Source organism: Crocodylus siamensis, chromosome 1, assembly GCF_052110815.1.
Source record: "Crocodylus siamensis isolate JL-2025a chromosome 1, ASM5211081v1, whole genome shotgun sequence".
Lineage (NCBI taxonomy): Eukaryota > Metazoa > Chordata > Crocodylia > Crocodylidae > Crocodylus > Crocodylus siamensis.
In genome coordinates, this window is record NC_143395.1 from 77,218,050 (window position 1) to 77,238,047 (window position 19,998).

Consider the following 19,998-nt stretch of genomic DNA (forward strand, 5'->3'; position numbering starts at 1 on the left):
GTCGCCTAGTTTTTTAATGAGGATGGGGTGGGAGACGGTGTCAAAGGCCTTGCTAAAGTCCAGAAAGACTTATGGGACACCTGCATCCATTGCCTTTGTGACCTGATCATAAAAGGCAATCAGGTTGGTCTGACATGACCTGCCCCTAATGAAACCGTGCTGGTTGCCCTTGAGCATCATCCCTGAAGCCAGCCCATCACAGATGTGCTCCTTGAGGATGTTCTCAAAGAGATTCCCAAGGATAGAGGTAAGACTGATGGGCCTATAGTTGCCCGGGTCCTCCCTCTTCCCTTGTTTGAAGATGGGGACCACATTAGCCATCTTCCAGTCATCCGGCACCTGGCCGGAGCACCACGAGCGCTCGGAAAGCCATGCCAAGGGCCCTGCAATAACCCCAGCTAGCTCCCTCAGCACCCTGGGGTGGAAAGCATCTGGATCCGCTGACTTGAACACGTCCAGCCCCTCCAGAAGCTCTCTAACTCGGTCCTCCCCAACCTGAGGTCTGGAGGTGTTCCTCTCAAGTCCGTCTGGCATCACAGCGGGGAAGTCCCAGTCCCTGCACAAGAAAACCTCTTGTTACCCTGATCCTAAGTGTATATACCTAAATGTTACTTTTGATTTACCTGCGTCTGTCCCCCTCTCCTTAGCTCATTGGCTTTGACCCTAATCCTCAGCATTCCCTACATAGAAGTGAGAACTTCCCTTGCCGGCTCCCTGTGCCAGTTCCTGGGATTGCAGGGTTTGATACAGCTCAGCTATTTAAATAATCTCTGGCAAATCCCAGGGATGATGGTTATTTATAAATGTTATTTTTATATGTAAAAATCAAGCCACAAGAAAAACTTTGTGAAAAAGACAAGTGAATTGTTTTGGAATATATATACATACATATACACATACATACATATACACATACATACATACATATATATATATATATATATACACACACACACACACACACACATACATACATACATACATATACACACGTCTCCACAGCTTGTAAAAATCTAGGAAAGGTTTGACACATTTCACAAGAACTCCTTCATAATTTTTAAAACAAGTGGCCAGAAGTCACTATTAATGCAAGTAATTTTGCCAACAGCATAAAATTGAACCACTTGTTTATTACAATGAACAAGTAAAAGGGAAACAAACGCACAAAAAAGACAGAGATAAAATGCAGAAATAAGATTAATATAAGCTTTGGCTACTAAATCTGTATTCTGTTTAATAAGTATCAAACTCTTGATCTTTCCTTTCAGTCTCACTAAAGCATCAACTAGGTGAGCAGGTTTGCCAGAAGGCACAAGAGTCTGCCAGGAGCTAGGAAGGACTGAATACAAATTTTAAGTGTCAGATCTTCCCATAAGGCAGGCATATTTTCCATAATAACTTTTATTCCTTCTCACACCTTTTGTGCTAGAAGATACTGTGTGTAAGACTGGTAGTAGTATCTTTAGTCAATTAAAAAAAAATCTAGAACATCACTGCTATTTAGGAATAATTTAAACCTGAAAAAAAAAAAAACCATAACAGCCAAGCAGGTAGATAAAAGCAGTTTTAGAAGAAATGAAAATTAATCTGTACCATTTTAAAATTGATCCATAAAATAAATGCAGTTAAGAAGCTGGTTTGGAGTGGTACTGGGGAGCTGACTGTTGTTACTGTTTCTATGACTTCCAGTAAGTACTTTCCATTATAAATATAAAGAAACTCTCTAACTATGAGATTACTATGGATTAAAAATGGTCTATGTCTTTATACCTGCAATAATATTATGCTAGATGGATCTCTGCATCTGCATATATCAGTGGACTCTTGTGCTCACATAGAGCAGCTTGCAGGATCATTGCCTAAATTCAGCCACTGAGTATTAATGGTGACAGCTAAGGAAGTTAAAAGAAGAATACCGAAATCATTTTACTCTGAAGGTGAACATACTACCAGTGTGAACTGCACCGTCAGTAATATTTTCAGGTACTATTGAACAAGCATAAAGTTTGCACATAGGTAGATCTAGGGTTTTGGAAAGGGGTGGTGTGGCAGATGCAGCTGTATCTCAGGGGGTAGCTGTCAAACCATCCCCCCACCCACCCCACCAGCTCCCAGCACCCCTTCCCCACGATTCACGCTATGGCTGCCTCAGGCTGCAGTTGGAAACCCTTTGCCCAGATGCCCAAAACTTGCATCCTACAATCCACTCTGCCTCCCATCACCTCCTGTGGTTGCTCTTCCTTTCCTCCCATCAGGCTGACCTCCAACCCAGCCATTGTGTACCATGGGACAGGGCAGGGCAGTTCAGCAAAAGGCAAGGACCACAAAATAGGGACCTCTGATTGGAGTGGGCAATAGTGCCCCTGGAACTCTCTCCTGTCCACAGGTCAGCCAGGAACTGACAGGTGGATCCCTACTTTCTGACCAAGTCCCCTGCATGGCTCCTTCAAGTGAACCCTGCTGGCCCAGAGGCTTCAGTCATGCCTCCTCCCCACCCTGAAGTTGTCAGCTCATTTCCTCCCCCCACTCTGTAGGGGACCCAAGCATCCGGGACCTCAGGGAGCTGAAGCCACCAACATGTCTTCTGGAGAGCTCAGGTGAAGGGAGGTATGACTATACCACACCTCCCTGGATCTTCCCCAAAGCTTGCATCCAAACAGTGCCTAGCACGTGGGGCCCAAAGCATTGATGGTATCTATACAGACCACTGTAATAAAAACACTACCTTCAATCATTCATCCTACACATCAAACAGAGCGGCGTGACAGCGGCATTTTGAATAGGCAGTGAAAGCTTTCGAGTTCTCAGGCTGATTACAAAAGCTGACAGAATTTTTTTTTAAACAACAATTCTTCTCATACTTGGAAGCTGCAATGGCTGCCCACAGACAGCAGCTGCTGTCGCCAAGATGCCAGGGTGCATACACATCGGCATGATTGTGGCAGCACTGCATAGTTCCACTCAACTGATAGAAAGATACCAGCTACTGAATGGATGATGGCAGCCACCTGAAGGATCAGGAGTGACTTCACATGCTGGTAGCAAGATGAGTCTTAGTCCACTTGGAAGAGATAGAGAAACTCTGCCGGCAGAGTCTGCCACAGAGGGGCTTCAAGTGTGAACTCACTGTGTGGCATAGGCTAGGCCAGGGCTGTCCAATTGGCAGCCCAGGAATGGGTTAAACTGCAGCTTCCAGGCTCCCACCTACTGTTCCCCCACTTAAACCTAAAGACTTTTCAAACTCCTTTCCAGAATATTGTTTTAAAATCTGTGCAGAACATGGAACATATATACACTAGTGTGTGTCTTATGCTTCAGTAATCATGTTTTCTTCTATAAGCTTAGCACTGTTTCATTATACTCAATTAACTCATCTGGGAAACAATGTTAAAATGAGTTCTCAGATACGAAGTGTATTTGGTTTTGAGTTTACCACTAATCTGATTCTAGAAAAATACGTTTGTAGAATGATCATCTTTTTGTAGCAATTCAGTACTTAATATAAACACTATACCAAATTAAACTGCAAGTACTCACAGCCAAAAAGAATCAAGTTGAACTCTTCAACACTGCAACACCAATTATTCCATGTCAACTTATGCTATGGCCAAGCAAAAGTGCTGAGCAAGTGAAAAAGACAACATCCTAAATCAAAGGTAGCCAACCTACAACAAATGGCAGGGGCATCTTCTGTGTACAGCATGCATCAGATCAGGCAAGGAGACAGGCAGTACAGCAGCAGATAGGGCAGGAAGCAGAAAGCAAAGCAGTAAATCAGACAGGGAGAACAGGGAACGAAGCAGAAAGCAGAGCAGCAGATCAGGCAGGGAACAAAGAGCTGGGAACAGAAAGCAAAGGAGCATATGAGGCAGAGAAAGGGGATCAGAGTAGGTGCGGGACTAATTTTGTGACAGCTGCCAGAAAGGTTGGCCCCTGCTGTCCCAAACAATTGAAAACCTCAGCTGTTATGCAACTGAAGGGAAAGGAGTTATAAATCTGTTTAAAACTATCAATTAACCCTTTATTTTTAATTTTAATAAGTATTTAGAGAAAGGAACTTCTCTTAAAGATTCTATCTGCTTACATATTAAAAGGTTAGACTTAACAATACCCAGACTCCCAAAAAACAGTCTTGAAAAACTAAGCAGAGGTGACAGTAGGGATCTGATATTTTTAAAACTAAAAAAAGAAACAAATGCAATTTTAAACAGCTTTCTTGAAGTCACCTTTAAGAATAATTTCAGAATTAAACATGGTGTCAAAGATGCTTTAAAGCTAAGTAAAAATGTGCTTTTCAGCCTCCCTCTAGAATTACTACTAGTCTTAATTATGTATTTTTTTCCTCACCTGTCTTCTTCTAAAAATTGTTCCTTTGTTTCTGTGATGCGCTTTACAACTCTAGCCATAATAGCAGCCCGCCTGTTAAGTATCAATTCTACATTTCTGGAGTTGGTCAACCTTTTTTGAACAGAATAGCTGTTTCTTAAAAACAATGGAGTTTTATTGAAAAAGAACTTGTATCTATTTTCCTAGAACATGCTTATTTCATTAGTGTTTGTGTTTATAAAAGAAAGTTGAAACAACATTTCAACCTTCTTATTCCATTTTTCAAGATTAATTTCTATTGTTTTATGCCAAAAATCATTTGTTTTAATATGCTGAAAGTACTTTGACTTTTACTTCTTATTTTGACATATTTTATATAGTAGATACTACATTTAATACTTTAATTTCAGATTTATTTCCATAAGGTTAATTCAAAGGTTTCAGAGTTCTAAATTGTATTTTTAAATTGTCATTTCACTAGAAATGTCATTCCAGGTCAGAAAACAAATTTCAAACTGCTGGAGTTTTCCCTGAAATAGAAAAGAAATAGAATTAGGAGTAAAAAAACAATTTATTCATGGGATGTTACCTGAAATCCTTCAGTACGTATTTCGTACTCCTAGACTCAGGGGTGGACATAATGAGGCCCACCAGGCCATTCTATCCAGCCCATGGGGTCCCTAAAAAATTTAGAAAATTAACATTTATCTGCCCCGGTTGCCTGTCATGCGGCCCTCGATGGCTTGCCAAAATTCAGTAAGCAGTCCTGCACCCAAAATAATTGCCCGTGCCTGACGACCCCTCATGATTTTTAAAATTTTCCAAATAAATATTTTAAAGTCTCTTCTGTAATCCCAGATTCCCCACCACTGCAGTCCCAAGCAGCACAATAACTGGTATCTAATGAGAGAAAAGGCCCAGTAGTTTCTTCCAAACACACAGAACTTGCTAAACCATTTTCCCCCTATTCTTTCCCATCTTTGGTGTATTTATCCTCAGAATTAGACTGGCATCTTGGAAACATTTATACATTTAACTTGAAGCACATCCCTCATCCCAATGAAATCAAACAGGCAGCTCAAATGCTTCTAGTTAAGCACAGATATTTCCAAAATAGAAGGTATTTTGAATTAGGCCTCCCCTAAAAGAAGCTGAGGCTTCTAAAAAAAACCCCAACCTTAACTTGATAAGAATATAGATGTCAATATTCACCTTTAGATGGCCTGTTACAACCTGGCCCAGTATCTTTTATAAGTCTTTTGCAAGTGGACCCAACTCAGATTCCTACACATTTCTAAGCCAGTCGAGTCTGTCATAGGCTCAGATTTCTCATGTCACACCATGCTCTAAAAATGGTGCCTCCTACCTATGCAGGTGAACCTATGGCAGCTGTTCACACGTTTCTGCAGAACTCCATCTAATCCAAGGGTGCTCTGGTGCTTCTAGTTTTACTCTTTCAAGCTAAGGCTCTGGCTGGGACCACATGAGCTGTGCAACTAGATTGTTCCTGGCTCCCCGCACCCAGGCCAGGCCGGGCTGTCATAAAGTCACAGCCAGCTGGGAAGGACCCTGCCCCAGAGGCACAGCCTGGGCTGTCCCCTCCATGCCCATCCTCAACAGCACCCACAGCCAGCCCAGCTCAGCCCTAGGTGAGCTAGGCAGATCACAGGGCCAGCCCAGACCAGACTAGGCCACAGGGGTAGGGCCCTTACCAGCTGGCTGCAGCTCCTTGACAGCCTGGCCCACCACACACAGAAGCCAGCTGGCCAGGCAGCAGCATAGAAACAACGCCACTGCAGCTACAGGCAGGTGCCCTGGCAGATGGACTGGCTGTGCAGGATGAGTCTATCATGCCTGCAGCTGCCCAAGCTAGCTCAGAGGTGCCAGCAGGCCCAGAGACTAGCAGCCACCCACCATAGGCACTCATGTGCCAGCAGGCACCGCCACACCACCTGCACAGTGCCTGTTCATCTGTCTCATGTGGCAGCTATGGACGGATGAGCAAGCACTATGCAGGGGGCGTAGCAGCAGCAGCTGCAGGCACATGAGCCCCCACAGCTGGCAGCCAACAGGGTCTGGGCCCATTGCCACCTCTGAGCCAACCCAGGCAGCTGAGGGCAGAACAGACTCATCCCGCACGGCCAGCCTAGCTGCCAAGGCATCCACCCACAGCTGCAATGGCATAGTCTCCACGCCACTGCCCAGCCAGCCACCGTGTGCCAGGCTGGGCTGTCATGGAGTTGCAGCCAGCTGATAGGACCTTGCCCCCATGTCCTGGCCCAGGACAGCCCTGCTGTCTGCCCACCTCAGCTGGAGCTGAACCACACAAGCTGCAGGCACTGCTGGCACTGCTAAGCATGGACATGGAGGGGTGAGCCCAAGCCAGGCTGCAGGGGTAGGGGCAGGGGCAGGGGCAGGGTTATTTCCATCCGGGCTGCGGTTCCATGACAGCCTGGCCCAATCTGGGTGCAGGGAGCCGGGAACAATCTGGGCACACAGGTCCTACAACCCCAACCTGAGCAGCAGCCAGCTGGAAAAGCGCCTTGCCCCCATGGCCCAGCCCAGGCCAGCCCCTCTGTACCCCTCAGCCACAGCCTCAAGCAGGCAGGCTCTGGCCACACACCCCATTGCCCAGCTGGGGTCCCTGTGAGAGACAGGGGAATTTAATCCCCCTCCCTGTCCACCCTTTGCTTGAGGCGCTGCCCTGGCCACTGTCTGGGCACTTTTTCTTTTTTTTTCTGTTTTTTTGCACCGGTCCTGGAAGCACTGTAATACCAGGTCAATGCATGGAGTGGATGGAGCACGCTCACACCTTCCTCCTCAGGGACAAACCTGGCAATGACTGCTTCCCCCTTCTCCCTCCCAGCACACTCTGGCTGGGGTCCCTGCAGGCCAGGGTGGGGTTTTAAACTCCTCCCCAATCACACTTAGCATCCTGCTTAGAGCCTGGCCAGGCACCCCTGTCCCTCCCTCCCCTCCCCCAACAGCCTCCCTCCAGCTTCGCAGCTGTCACCAAAGGGAAGTGAGAGTTCATTATAGCACACCCCACTCCGCGCGCAAGCTTCTAGCCTGAGCCACTGCAGGTATGTGGCTGCATTTCGGGACTCAAAAGTGAATGGCTATCCACTTGCAAATTGGTTCAATATACGTAGGTTAAACTAACCTGCAAAGACTAAATCAATTCAGGATCAGGTTTTTCGAATGTCTGTACTTAACCTGGGAGTTCAAGGCTTCTCACTGTTTCAAGGTAACCAATGTTTCTCCTTTCAGTCCTTCTAAAACCTGGAAACAACTGCTGTCCCTCCCATGTGTAGTTATCCCTCTTAAACATAAAAATTCTCTCCCTTTATTTGTATGCACCATTGGAAAACTGCATTTCTATCTTTCTCAGTCCTGCTTAGCCTTACTTGTGTAGAAAAAACACTGTTGCATTGGGTAGGCATTTCGAAACTGATGGTCAAAGTTTCTCCCAAGGCAGGGCAGTTATCCGAAATTCAGTTCACCACACTTGCCTTGGGCAACTTTAGACATGTCTTCAGTACACAATACAAAATTGAGCTCAAATTTGATAGACATATCCACTGTGACACACTCTATCATTCCACACTTTCTAATCACCTTAATTTACCCTACTACCCACAAACATGTTTTCTTTTAGGGCCACACCACTACTGGATTTTAATAACTTTGCCCATTAACCAAAGAGTAGTTTTGAGAGCTATGCATTTTCTCTTAGCTTTTATATTTCTGTTTTATGTTGCAAATTTTTAACCAATGCCCCAAGTGGTGGAGGGTGTAATGGGAGCTAAAGTATCTTTAGTAAATGGGCAATAAAATGTAATGACATGTAAAAACAGGAAATTAACATTTTGTATCATAATCCATTTTATTTACCTACCTAAATGAGTTAAAAATCCTGTCTTCAAACAGTCTAATATTGTAGGGACACTCAGCTGCCACTTCATTTATAGTCTGTTTCCTTAGCAACACTAGGATCCATCTGACTGCAGAGGACTAAATTCTTAAACTATCTCATCTTTACCAGAAATAGGCTAGAAAGACATTTATATTTTAAGGCATGCAGAGTCATCATCATAAATGAGCATGCTAATGAAACCAAGAGTTATTTATGTTCTTTAAAAAGGCACAAATAAATCCTCCTCATACTCTGGCTTGATTGACTGAACGCCTCAAGGGACTGATAATAGCACACAGAGGTTTTTTTACATCTAGGCTGCTCCAAATAGAATAGAATAAAAGATATTTCTCTTCTTCCTTTCCTACTGTGATTAGTCAGACTGATAACTGACACAAAGTTTAAAGAAGGAGAAATGCTTGCAGGTCATTTTCTAGTGGAGTTTTTCATTTCTGGAACCCATTTGGCTCCTCTTTCTCATATACATCCAAGATTTAAGGGCTTCAGACACATAGCAATGTTCATTTGTTCTCTTGGGCCTGTCAGGTAGGAAGAGCTGAAGGATTTGGGGTGTGATGTTAGTTAGGGTAAGCTATTAAGTGCAGGTTCATCATGCTACTAAGGGGAGTAGGATATGGCCCAAGTCCTTTTTATTAAGAATATTTTTCTTTTCTTAAAAAGATACTTTTATAGGTCCCTAGAGATTGAAGTACATGTAAAGAAATATATCAAGCCCAAATCAGTAAGGCCTGAACATTTTTATGAACTACTTATTTTACATGGGTTCTAATATGGCAGTCATCACAACAGTTCCTGAGAACGATAGTGATAACGAGGGCTTCCAGTAGTGTACTCAAAGCCACACGGTTATGGTATATTTTGGGGGTGGAAGTTGAGCTTAATTTCCAATATATAGGTTACTATGCATCTCTGTTAAAAAGGCCAACTTTCATTTGGAATAGGAAGTGGTCCTCAAGTCTGCAATGGCCTTTAGTTTCTGGAGAGTCTAATGTACTGTTTCAATAGGCCAGAGGAACAATGTCATCTAGCATGACATTTACCCTGGACCTTTAGGTGGCCTTTTAGACATCAGCTGCTCAGGCCACAGTGTGCTCTGAATGTAAGGTCTGAATCACTGAACTTCACTTCAGATTTGGTAAGAAACCAGAGGAGAGACTGGAGGAAGATATGATATGCATGGATTGCTCAGGAGATGCACTGCAGTGCTTGTACTAGTTGGTGTTCACTGGCATGTCCAGGGACTGCTGCAAACAACAGACTGATGATGAAAGCATAAATAACTAATATAGGTCATCCTCTGTAAGAATAGGATGGAATCTCTTTGACAACTAAGTGAGTAAGCAACAAAAGTGGCAGATGAACTTCTACCCTGACAAGTGCAAAGTAATGCACACAGGGAAAAATAACCTCAGTTTTACATACAGAAGACTGGGCTCTGAACTAGCCATTACAACTCAAGAAATGCAACTTAAAGTCATTGTAGATGGTGCTCTAAAATGTTGACTCATTGCACAGTAGCAATCAAAAAAGCCAATAAATTGTTGGGCATTCACTATGAAAGAAATCGAAAACAAAATGCAAAACATCATTATGACACTGTATAAGCCATGGCAGTATGTGGGTAGAAGGAAGAAAGTGGCTATTTAGGAAGCAGCATGCAGCTGGTCTAATGGAGTCAGATGATTTTCAGCTATGGCCCTAATGAGAAAAAAGTCCTGTCACAGACCTCATCTAGTTTGCAATGCCATCAGTAAAGATACTTAGGCTGAAGATTAGGTCTAATGCCTGAACTGCCGTGTGTGTAGGATTTTCATAGATTTCATAGACATTAGGGCTGGAAGGGACCTCGGGAGATCATCGAGTCCAGCCCCCTGCCCAAAGGGCAGGAAGTCAGCTGGGGTCATAGGATCCCAGCAAGATAAGCATCCAATTTACTCTTGAAGGTGTTCAATGTAGGTGCTTGAACCACCTCTGCTGGCAGACTGTTCCAGACCTTGGGGGCTCGGACAGTAAAGAAATTCTTCCTTATGTCCAGCCTGAAACGGTCTTGCAGAAGTTTGTGACCATTCGACCTCGTCATCCCTTGGGGCGCTCTGGTGAACAAACATTCCCCCAGATCCTGGTGGTCACCCCGATAAACTTATAGGTGGCCATCAGATCACCCCTGAGCCTACGCTTTTCCAGGCTAAAGAGTCCCATGGCTCTCAGCCTGTCATCGTAAGATCTGTTTTCCTGACCTCTGATCATGCGCGTGGCTCTCCTCTGGACTCTCTCAAGCTTCTCCACATCCTTTTTGAATTGTGGAGCCGAAAACTGGACACAGTACTCCAGCTGTGGCCTCACCAAGGCCAAGTACAAGGGGAGAATGACATCCTGGGATTTGCTCGAGAAGCATCTATGGATGCAAGCCAGCGTTTTGGTTGCTTTATTAGCCGCAGCATCGCATTGGAGGCTCATGTTCATCTTGTGGTCAATGATGACCCCCAAGTCTCTTTCTTCTGTAGTGCTATCCAACGTAGCACTGCCGAGCCTATAAGGGTGCTGCAGGTTTTTCCTCCCAAGGTGGAGAACCTTGCATTTTTCGGTGTTAAACACCATGAGGTTCTCGTCTGCCCATTTGCTGAGCATGTCCAGGTCAGCCTGGATCACCCGCCTATCTTCTGGCGTGGATGCTTTGCCCCAAAGTTTGGTGTCATCGGCGAACTTGGCCAGTCCACTCCTGACTCCAATGTCCACATCATTAATGAAGATGTTGAACAAGATGGGTCCCAGGACAGAGCCTTGAGGGACCCCACTGGTCACAGGGCACCACGATGACTGACTGCCATTGATTACAAACCTCTGGGTCCGACCACGGAGCCAGTTTCCCAGCCAGCGGATCGTGGTGGAGACAAGGCCACAACTGGCCAGTTTGGCCAAGAGGTGATCATGGGATACCACATCAAAAGCTTTTTTGAAGTCAAGATATATGACATCAACCTCTTCTCCCTTGTCCAGGTAATAGGTCACCTGGTCATAGAAGGAAATGAGATTGGTCAAACAAGACCTACCCGCAACAAACCCGTGCTGGCTGTCCCTTAGGATGTTAGCCTGGGCCAGTCCATCAAGGATGGCCTCCTTAATAAAGTTTTCTAAGATCTTCCCCAGGATAGAAGTCAGGCTAATGGGCCTGTAGTTAGCCAGATCCACTCTCCTCCCTTTCTTGAAGATCGGCACCACATTGGCCTTCTTCCAGTCTTCGGGCACTACACCAGAGCGCCAGGAGTTTTCAAAGATCCGTGCCAGGGGCTGGGCTATGACGCTCACCAGCTCCTTGAGTACCCTGGGGTGCAGATTGTCAGGGCCGGCTGACTTGAAGGTATCCAGCTTCTCAAGGTGTTCCTTCACGAGGTCAGCATTGACGGAGGGTAGGGGATCCCCATCACCCGGATCTCCCTGTCCCATAGCAGGCATGGGCGTCCCATGGGACTGATGAAAGACTGACGCAAAGTACCTATTTAATAGGTTGGCTTTTTCCTGGGCATCAGTTGTCAGTTGCCCCATCTGGTTTAGCAGGGGTCCAACATTGCCCTTGCTTTTCCTTCAGCTCCCCACATATCTGAAAAAGGGCTTTTTGTTGTCCTTGATGCTTGAAGCTAGTTGGAGTTCAGTTGCAGCCTTGGCTTTCCTGGTTTGCTCCCTGCAGGACCGGACCAGTGCAGAATAATCCTCCTTGGAGGTGAATCCCATCCTCCATCCTTTGTAGGCTTTCCTTTTTAGCCGCAGGAGGTCCGCTAGGTCCCTAGAGAGCCAGGAGGGCTGCTGTGCCTTCTTGCTGCCTTTCCTCCGTGTTGGAATAGATTTAGCTTGTGCATTGAGGATCGCCTCCTTGAGAAGCAACCACTCTTCTTGAACTCCCATCTCCCTGGGGTCACGGTCCCTGAGGGCCTGACCGACAAGCCTCTTGAGCTTGTCAAAGTTGGCTTTTCTGAAGTCAAGGACTTCTGTGTTGCTGACTGACTTGCCAGCTTTACGGCGGATGGTGAAGGTGATCAGCTCGTGGTTGCTGTCACCCAGCTTCCCATCGATCACTAAGTCACCGATTAGGTCGTCCCCCGTAGCCAGTATCAGGTCGAGCAGCGCTTTGCCTCTCGTTGGCCCATAGATTTCTTGAGTCAGGTAGAGGTCATCCACGCACAAGAGAAAGCTTTGCGACCACTCGGATTTTGCTGAGTGATCTTCCCACGAGATGTCCGGGTAATTGAAGTCACCCATGACAACCAAGGTCCTGGAGCAAGCGGCCTCAGTCAGTTCCCGGGCGAACTCCTGGTCAAGCTCAGGACTTTGAGTGGGAGGTCTGTAGTAGACTCCCACCGTTGTGTCCCCTGTGCCGTTTTTCCCACGAATGTTTACCCAGAGGGTCTCTAGCTGTCCATGCCGGTCGCCAACATCAGCTTGCAGAGCCATCAGGAGCAGAGATGGACCAAAAACCCTAACAAAGGAGGGGATGAGTGAAATTTTAAATCTGCTGTCTTGTTGAAGTGAGTTAAAATCTCCTGAGATAATTGAAGTAATTTACCACTATCGCTAGCAAGGTGATGAGGGCTTATCTGAAGTGGTCTATGCAAGCTTTGATTCACTTTTCTACTATCACACAAATCTGAATGAAGCTACCTCAGATACGTCTGTTGAAATGAATGACAAGACAAATGCAGTGCCACCCAACTTCTCATAGTGCCTGGGTCTGTGATTTACCAAGTGTTCTGAGAAGATCCTAGTCTGTTTATCGGCCTTGTGAAATGAATACATCACTGATTTTCACGTGGCTTCCCATAAAATGCTTTTAAGGGTTCCACAAAGTACATGCATCCTCTCAGAATCTCCTGATATGACCTGTTCTGTCTTGGAGAGCTAGAGACAGTCTTAAGCGGCCCAGCCTGAACCAAACAGTTCTAGCAGCACCCCAGCTTCCATGAAGGGAAGAATGAGCTGGTGGAAAACAAGCTGCAGTTGTATGCAAAGAAGGTGCAGGGAAAAGCAGGAGCTGCAGAGTAGGTGGCAGACACTGAGACCCAGGTCTGGAAGGCCAGGCCATGAGCAGGATGGAGCTGGTGCTTGGGGTCCATCCTTGCTGGAGCACTGGGCTGCTCCCATAATCCTCTCTCTGCTTCTCCCACTCAGGCCCAGTGAACACCCACTGCCCTCCCCACCCCCCAGCAGTCTCCAGTAGACACCCTACATCTGTCCTGCAGGAAAAGGGGATCCTTTGGAATTTTGCAACACACGTCTCCATTCCCAAATTATTTGCCTGCTGCCAAACTGAGAAGGACACAGGTGCTCTGTTGACAAAGAAAGGAAGTTTCACTTTCTCACATGTGTGCTGCAAATCTTGGTCCCTAACCCTGTAGTCAGACCATTGCACCCATGTAATTATGGGGCTGTGACCCTAAAGTTATTTTCTAAGCTCTTGTGCTCCCAGAACTTCTCAATTGTAATATTGCCTGCAGAGTGCTGTTTCTGCATTATTTCCATGTTATTCATTTTTTTTAAATCTCTTAAGAAAAAAGCTTTTATATCTAAGATAAAGGAATTTCAGAAAATTGTTTTTTATAATGTTTTGAAGTGGGGTGCCACTAAATTCAGAAAAAATATGATGGGGTGCTTTGAGGCTGAAACGTTGAAAACCACCAAAACACGGTAGTCAATCCAGTCCCTGGGTGTTTTTATGGGGACAGGTATCCCCATAAAAATGGCAGTGAAATCTTCTAGCAGTATATAGAGAAGAATTTGCCTGCCCTATTACAAATAAGGCACATAGCAATCTTTTCCTGCTGTTATAAACACTCTGAACATGTCTTTGTGAGTCAGTATTGAGCACTGCCAACTCTCTTTCAGATGTCACCAGCCTCCTTATTATAAATGGCATGCTTGGAGCTTCAGCAGCTACTCCAAAGGTTCAGTGCTCATAGAAACTAAATTAATTTCTCATTCCTAGTGGTGAACTCTTCAAATCAGAGCTAAGTCGTATAGGGGAGGCTTAGAGAGGGAAAAAGAGCATACAAGCACTCAAACATGAGCACTACATGCTTCAAGGAGACATTTTAGCTAGTTTGTTTTGCACATATATAATAGCTTGAAACAACTTTCTGTGTTTTGAAAGAGTTTATGTGCATGCACCTAACAGTTATTATATATGCAAATACAAACTATCCCTCCAACACCCCCGCCTCCCACTCTGCCAAATAACATTAAAAAAAATTAAATGATTTCTGAAAAAAATTGAAAAAGTAAAGAGGTTAGAGGCAATCCAATGTTTTAAAAGGCACTGTGAATTAATAGCACCCTCAGAACCAACTTACAAAGCTCTACTTTTTTTGAGAAAGCATATGTTCTTCCCCATCCTTACAGAGAAACACTGTAGAATCCTTGAAAATATAGTTTTTTACCATGCACTAATGATGCAGAAAACCTAAAGCAATAAACTCAGTTCTAAAGGCTTTTGATATTCTAATTATAATGGAATTAGAAAGATATTTCTTAATTATTTTGTACAAGAGAAACTGTTTCTTTTACTTTTGCTAACTAACTCTGCCTCAAGACTTCAAAGCAATTTAAGTTGGACACCCTAAATTAGTGGACACTTTTCACTATAATCTCTCTATACCTCAACCTCCCTAGTACACAAAGGAACTAATACTATCCTGACAACTTACAGGGATAAAGTGAAGATATGCTAGCTCACAGACATCAATTATTCAACAAGTACAGTTTCAAATATCATAAAAAAGGCCACAGAAGAACTAATAAATTCTGTCACCAATTGTTAGGGTTTAAATACCGTGCAGAAAATAAGGTACAGAGAAACACTGAACAGCAAGGCAAAAACAGAAGACAGAAGATCTGCTTCCAAAGAGAACATCATCTCGCCACTCCTGTAGAAAAAGTAGCATACAGCTGGGTAATCAGAGACTAGACTGACAGGTATACACAAAAGGAAGTCAAATTAAGGCTGCATAGGCAAAATTAATTCTGGTATTTCCTAAGCTTTTAAGTGTTTGGCTTCTGAACTTTAACATTCTTTTAACAGGTCACTTACTCCTGGCTCTTTACTGGCTTTCTCAGGGATTTTCAATTTTCTCCCCATGCCTCAGCTTCCCCAACATATGAAATCCTCTGCAAAGTGCCTTGAGGCTTATTCATTATAAGTGTTATGAAAAAGTCAGGTATTGGTGTTATTCCCTAGAGATATCAATAGCTCCTTCTCTTCTATCTGACCCAGGCCAAACAGAATATGTGCATGTATGTTCCAACAAAGGATAATCTGAAAAACACTATAAATAAATATACCCGGTAGCGAGTTGCACATTTACAAAATTCCAGAATGGTACCCTGAGGCCAAAATTTGTTCATAATTTTGAAGGGGAAAGGACTTGTGCATCAAAAAAATCTTCTGAGATTTCTTTAGAGCAGTGGTTCTCAACCTTGTTAAGACTCAAGGTAACTCTCGCTCATTTTTGTTGACTATGGAGAAAATAACAGAACAATTCCTGTGTTGCAAAGAACTCAGAAAAAACGCAACAGATTAAAATGTTTTTGACACTAGGGACTCCTATTTGAAATTGGTGGGTTTATCGTGCAACCCAGGCATAGGTGTTTGGACACCTAACAGTGCCAATATTGTGTGGCAACTGCTGGCACCCTTCAGAAGGATCTTCCGAAACCTTGTTTCAAAATCAGTGCTTTAAAGATTAATCTAGAACCATCATGTCCAAGTACTGTGCCATGTTGATCACTGCTCCAGCATAAATCACCAGATTTAAAATAAAAAGCTACTTGTTTTGTTCCAAGGTTCTCCTTGCAATTAAATATAAGATCTCAGAGTGTAGGAATACTGGCAACATACAAGTAGAAGGTTGATCTCCTTTGTCTCTTTGAGCAGCACTTTGCCAGCGCACCGAATCTCCTTGCGGAGATGTGCTGCCCAAGCAGAAGATCTGAGGTGAGAGGAGAGGAAATCAATTCTGCCACCCCTTGCCTGGCATAGCTGATTTCCCCCTTTGCTGCACTGACTATGGGGGTGGGGAAAAGGGCACCAGGATTTCCCCATGCCTTCCTGCCTACCTACACAACTAAGGAAAACAGCAGCCCCAAAACAGCTGTTCACCCCCCCCCAATCTTCTCTGCAGAAACTGGCCACACAGGTAACTAGCATAAGACAGTAAGGGGTGCCAAATTCTCCCCTTGATCCCTACAGGCAAAAATTGGCTACTTCTGACTGACCTCCCTCATTGAGTCCAATGGGTCCCATGCACACAAAAAAATCTACTGCACACAAAACTCATAAGAATAGCAGCTAACATCACAGGACAATGAGCATCTTTTCAACTAGGGCACCTTTTGCGGGCAAGCAGGACTAGCATCAAGAGCAATGCATTTTCAAGTAAGACAGCAATAAGCATCAGACCCAGTCCTAAAATGAACAAGGATTGAGCATGTCAACCTTTCAAAATATTTCATAGCCATGAAGATTGTTTGGTTATTCAAGATATTGGCATACAGGATATATCTCAGAACATGCAAAATTTCCACCAGCAAAATAAAGAACAAAGAAACAAACATTAAATTTCTTTGTGTGTTTCAGTGCACAGATAAATTATGCTGGTGGTAAGAAACACAAGATGACAACAGTATCTTTCTTTTAAAACAAGGACAGTTACATTTACACAAATGGTTAAATCCTGCTTTTGCAATTTCAGGATGCCAAACCCCTCCAATTAGTCCATTACTTACTGTTCCTAGTCCTCATCTACTCTTATTTCGAAAGGAGGTTTTAAGTGTGGCCCAGGAAATGAAATGTCCACATACTTTTTTTGATCAGGTATTATCTTACAAGAAATCTAAACAATTCTGAACACACAAAATTAGGAGAAATTAAAAAATGAGGGGTATACATGTCGGGTTCTCTCTGCCTAGGTAAAATTGTTTGTCTCTTTTAAATGTGATTCACTAATATTTGAATGATTAATTTAGTTCTCTCATTTTATAAAAGGAGCAATATATTCAGCACATGCTTTTCCGGAACTAAAACAGAATTTCAAAAACAGTTAAAGTTATTCAGTGATTATTCTAATTCTAAAATGAATCCTCTGCCCAGTGGTCAGTATCAAATATGCTTCTGTAGACTAGAAATTTCATTGTAAAGCATATGACCCTGGGAACTTAAACACATTAGTGCTCGATATCATTCACAACAAAAGTGGAATGATGAGTAAAGGCCAAAGAAAAACTACATTTGAGAGTAGCCAACTGCTGGCTTTTCTATGCAACTAATATCATTTGAAACCTCCATATAGCTTGTCTTTCTAACGTACGCAACGTACAATATGTCTCTCATAATAGCACAGAATGCATCAGACAGCATTTATTTCTGGATGTTTAAAATTCTATTCAACAGTCCTCTCAGGGACACATGCAACTTGTTTGCTAAGTCTCCTACCCATTTTACACGAGTGTATGTGGCCTGTATCTTTTAGCACATGTATTCATTCACCAGTTTCACTCGGTTCTCTTTGGAGGAAAAAAACCCAAAACATTTAAAATTGTCAGAAAAGCACCTTTACAATTCTGCTTCCCATAACAGTTCGCCATCTGCCTCCTATTATCTGACTTGATGAAAGAGGCCACATATGAAAATTACTCTGTAGGCACAACTTGCATGAACAACAGTTAATGTTATGGGAAAATAAGCATCTCTCATCTCGTTAAGTATGGCACTTTCTAAGGCAAACATTACTTTAGCATCAAGAGCAATGCATTTCCTATATAAGGTAAGAGCAATGTGTACATAAAACAGTACATTTTGCATAATCAAGAGCTTTACACAATCAGTCAGCATTGTAAATACCGAACACTGGATTAGGAACAACATTAAAAGCTAAGATCCCTAATTACACATTACAAGAATTCACAAACCAATGCTCTCTCATTATGCAATGAGTATCATCACACATCCCCTAGTTACAATGTATTTGGACTTGAACTAGGAAGACTGAGTCCTCAGCCACCCACTTGTATTATCACTTCTACAAACGATTATGCAGTGGCAATAAAAAAAGATCAATGGAGAGAAAGAAATGGAAAGAAGAAATAAAAAAAGAGGAGAGAACACTGTATGGAGCATAAAAGTCAGACTAGAAAGATTAGAAAGGAAGAGTAAGGAAAGACAATGGGTGAGATCAGACCTCTTCAGTCTCTGCCGCATCTCCCACAAGATAGTGGGGAGCATTCGCATCCAGACCCCACACTGAACTACTGCCTCGAATTAGCGACGGGGTCAAGAACAACCCTGTGTTTGGGGCATGAAGCAGCAAAGGCAGGGGGATAGGCTCTGGGCGCTTGGCAGAGGACCACTGTGAAAGGTTTCTCCAGCTAGCTCCCGCAGCTAGAAAAGCCTGCCAGAATTCAAAGGGCCAGGTGGAGGAAACCCTTCAAAGAAAAACAAGACACCGACAGGCCTCAAGTGGGGGCTGGGGGGAGGGCAAGGCACTGACTGTGGCAGGCAGCTGAAGTCTCTCCTTTCCTTAGCACCTTCCTGTTTTGGCATCCCAAGGGGGGGACAACATCTCTGCTGGCTGGACCCCCCGCCCTGCCAGGCAGCAGGAGCACTGCAGAGCCTCACCCTAGCCCAGCCCAGCAATTCGGGCTCCCCTTAAGTTGGAGATCAAAGTGGGGGGAGGAAAATCCTCTCCACCTGGACTCCCTCCTCCACAGCGCTGGGGCTCGGCAAGGCAGGTCCCCCCCACCACACCAGGGCGCGGCGACAGCGGGGCAGGGACGAGGAGCGCGCGGCAGGCGGGAAGGGAAGAGAAGGGGAGACAAAGCCTCCGAGCCGAGCGCGGGGCACTCACCTGGCGGCCGGCAGCCCGCAGCCCGGCCCGGCATCGCGGCGGCGCCCGCAGCCCGCCCACAACAAAGGGCTGCGAGGCGGGCGGGCGGCATCGCTCGCTCGCACACGGGGGCCGCCGCCGCCGCTCCGCTCCCAGCCGCGCGCAGCAGCCCCGCGCGGCAGGGGCAGCGCCGAGCACCTCCCGCCGCCCCGCCCCGCCCGGCGATGCGCCGCCGCCGCCGCCGGCTGGGGCGGGGACTGGGCGCTGCACGCCGGCGCAGGCGCCCGCACGGCCGCTGGAGCGGGGACCTGGCTGCCCGCGCTCGGCGGTTGGAGCCCGGCTGCTCGCCTCAGGGTAGCCCGCGCCAGGGTTGCCGGCTGTCCAAGTAGCGAGGGCGTTGCTGAGGTAATGTCACCCCTTGCCCTAGTGAAAGTGTGACGCGAATTGTCACCTGTTTGCATCCTCCCGGCACACTTTTGGCTGCTTTCATTCCCTGGAGGTCTCAGAGGCGCCCGGTGCCCGAGGAAGGGCGCCTGTGCCCCGACAGCTCGCAAGGAACATCCCCCACCAACTACTCAGCTGGTCTAATAAAAGATACCAGGTCGACCCAAAGAAAAGTGACTGCCACAAGAGACTATGATCGTTGACTGGCAACTGTGTGATCATTTCTAGCACATAATTTTTTTCTTGTTTGGGTGCATGAAGGCTGCATGGCCCCGGCGGCTGGGAGGCACGACCAGTTCCCACAGGCCGCGATGGTGCTGGTGGCAGTGAGCTGGGAGCTCCCACAGGCAGCCACTGCAATGTAGGCAGCAGGGGGGGTGATGGCAAGCGCCAACCAGCAGTCGGAGACCACCACCGACAGTGTCG

The 19,998-nt window shown here is 45.3% G+C and overlaps 1 protein-coding gene across 3 annotated transcripts in view; it reads right to left on the bottom strand.

The window, feature by feature from the left end:
- GPR63 (G protein-coupled receptor 63) overlaps positions 1 to 19,361 on the bottom strand; it is a 33,474-nt gene extending 14,113 nt beyond the window's left edge. For all 3 annotated transcript variants that reach the window (XM_090037102.1, XM_090037112.1, XM_090037122.1), the window contains exon 1: positions 19,150 to 19,361. The gene's annotated coding sequence lies outside the window, so the exon portion shown is untranslated. The remainder of the gene's footprint in view (positions 1 to 19,149) is intronic.
- Positions 19,362 to 19,998: the final 637 nt, after the last annotated feature.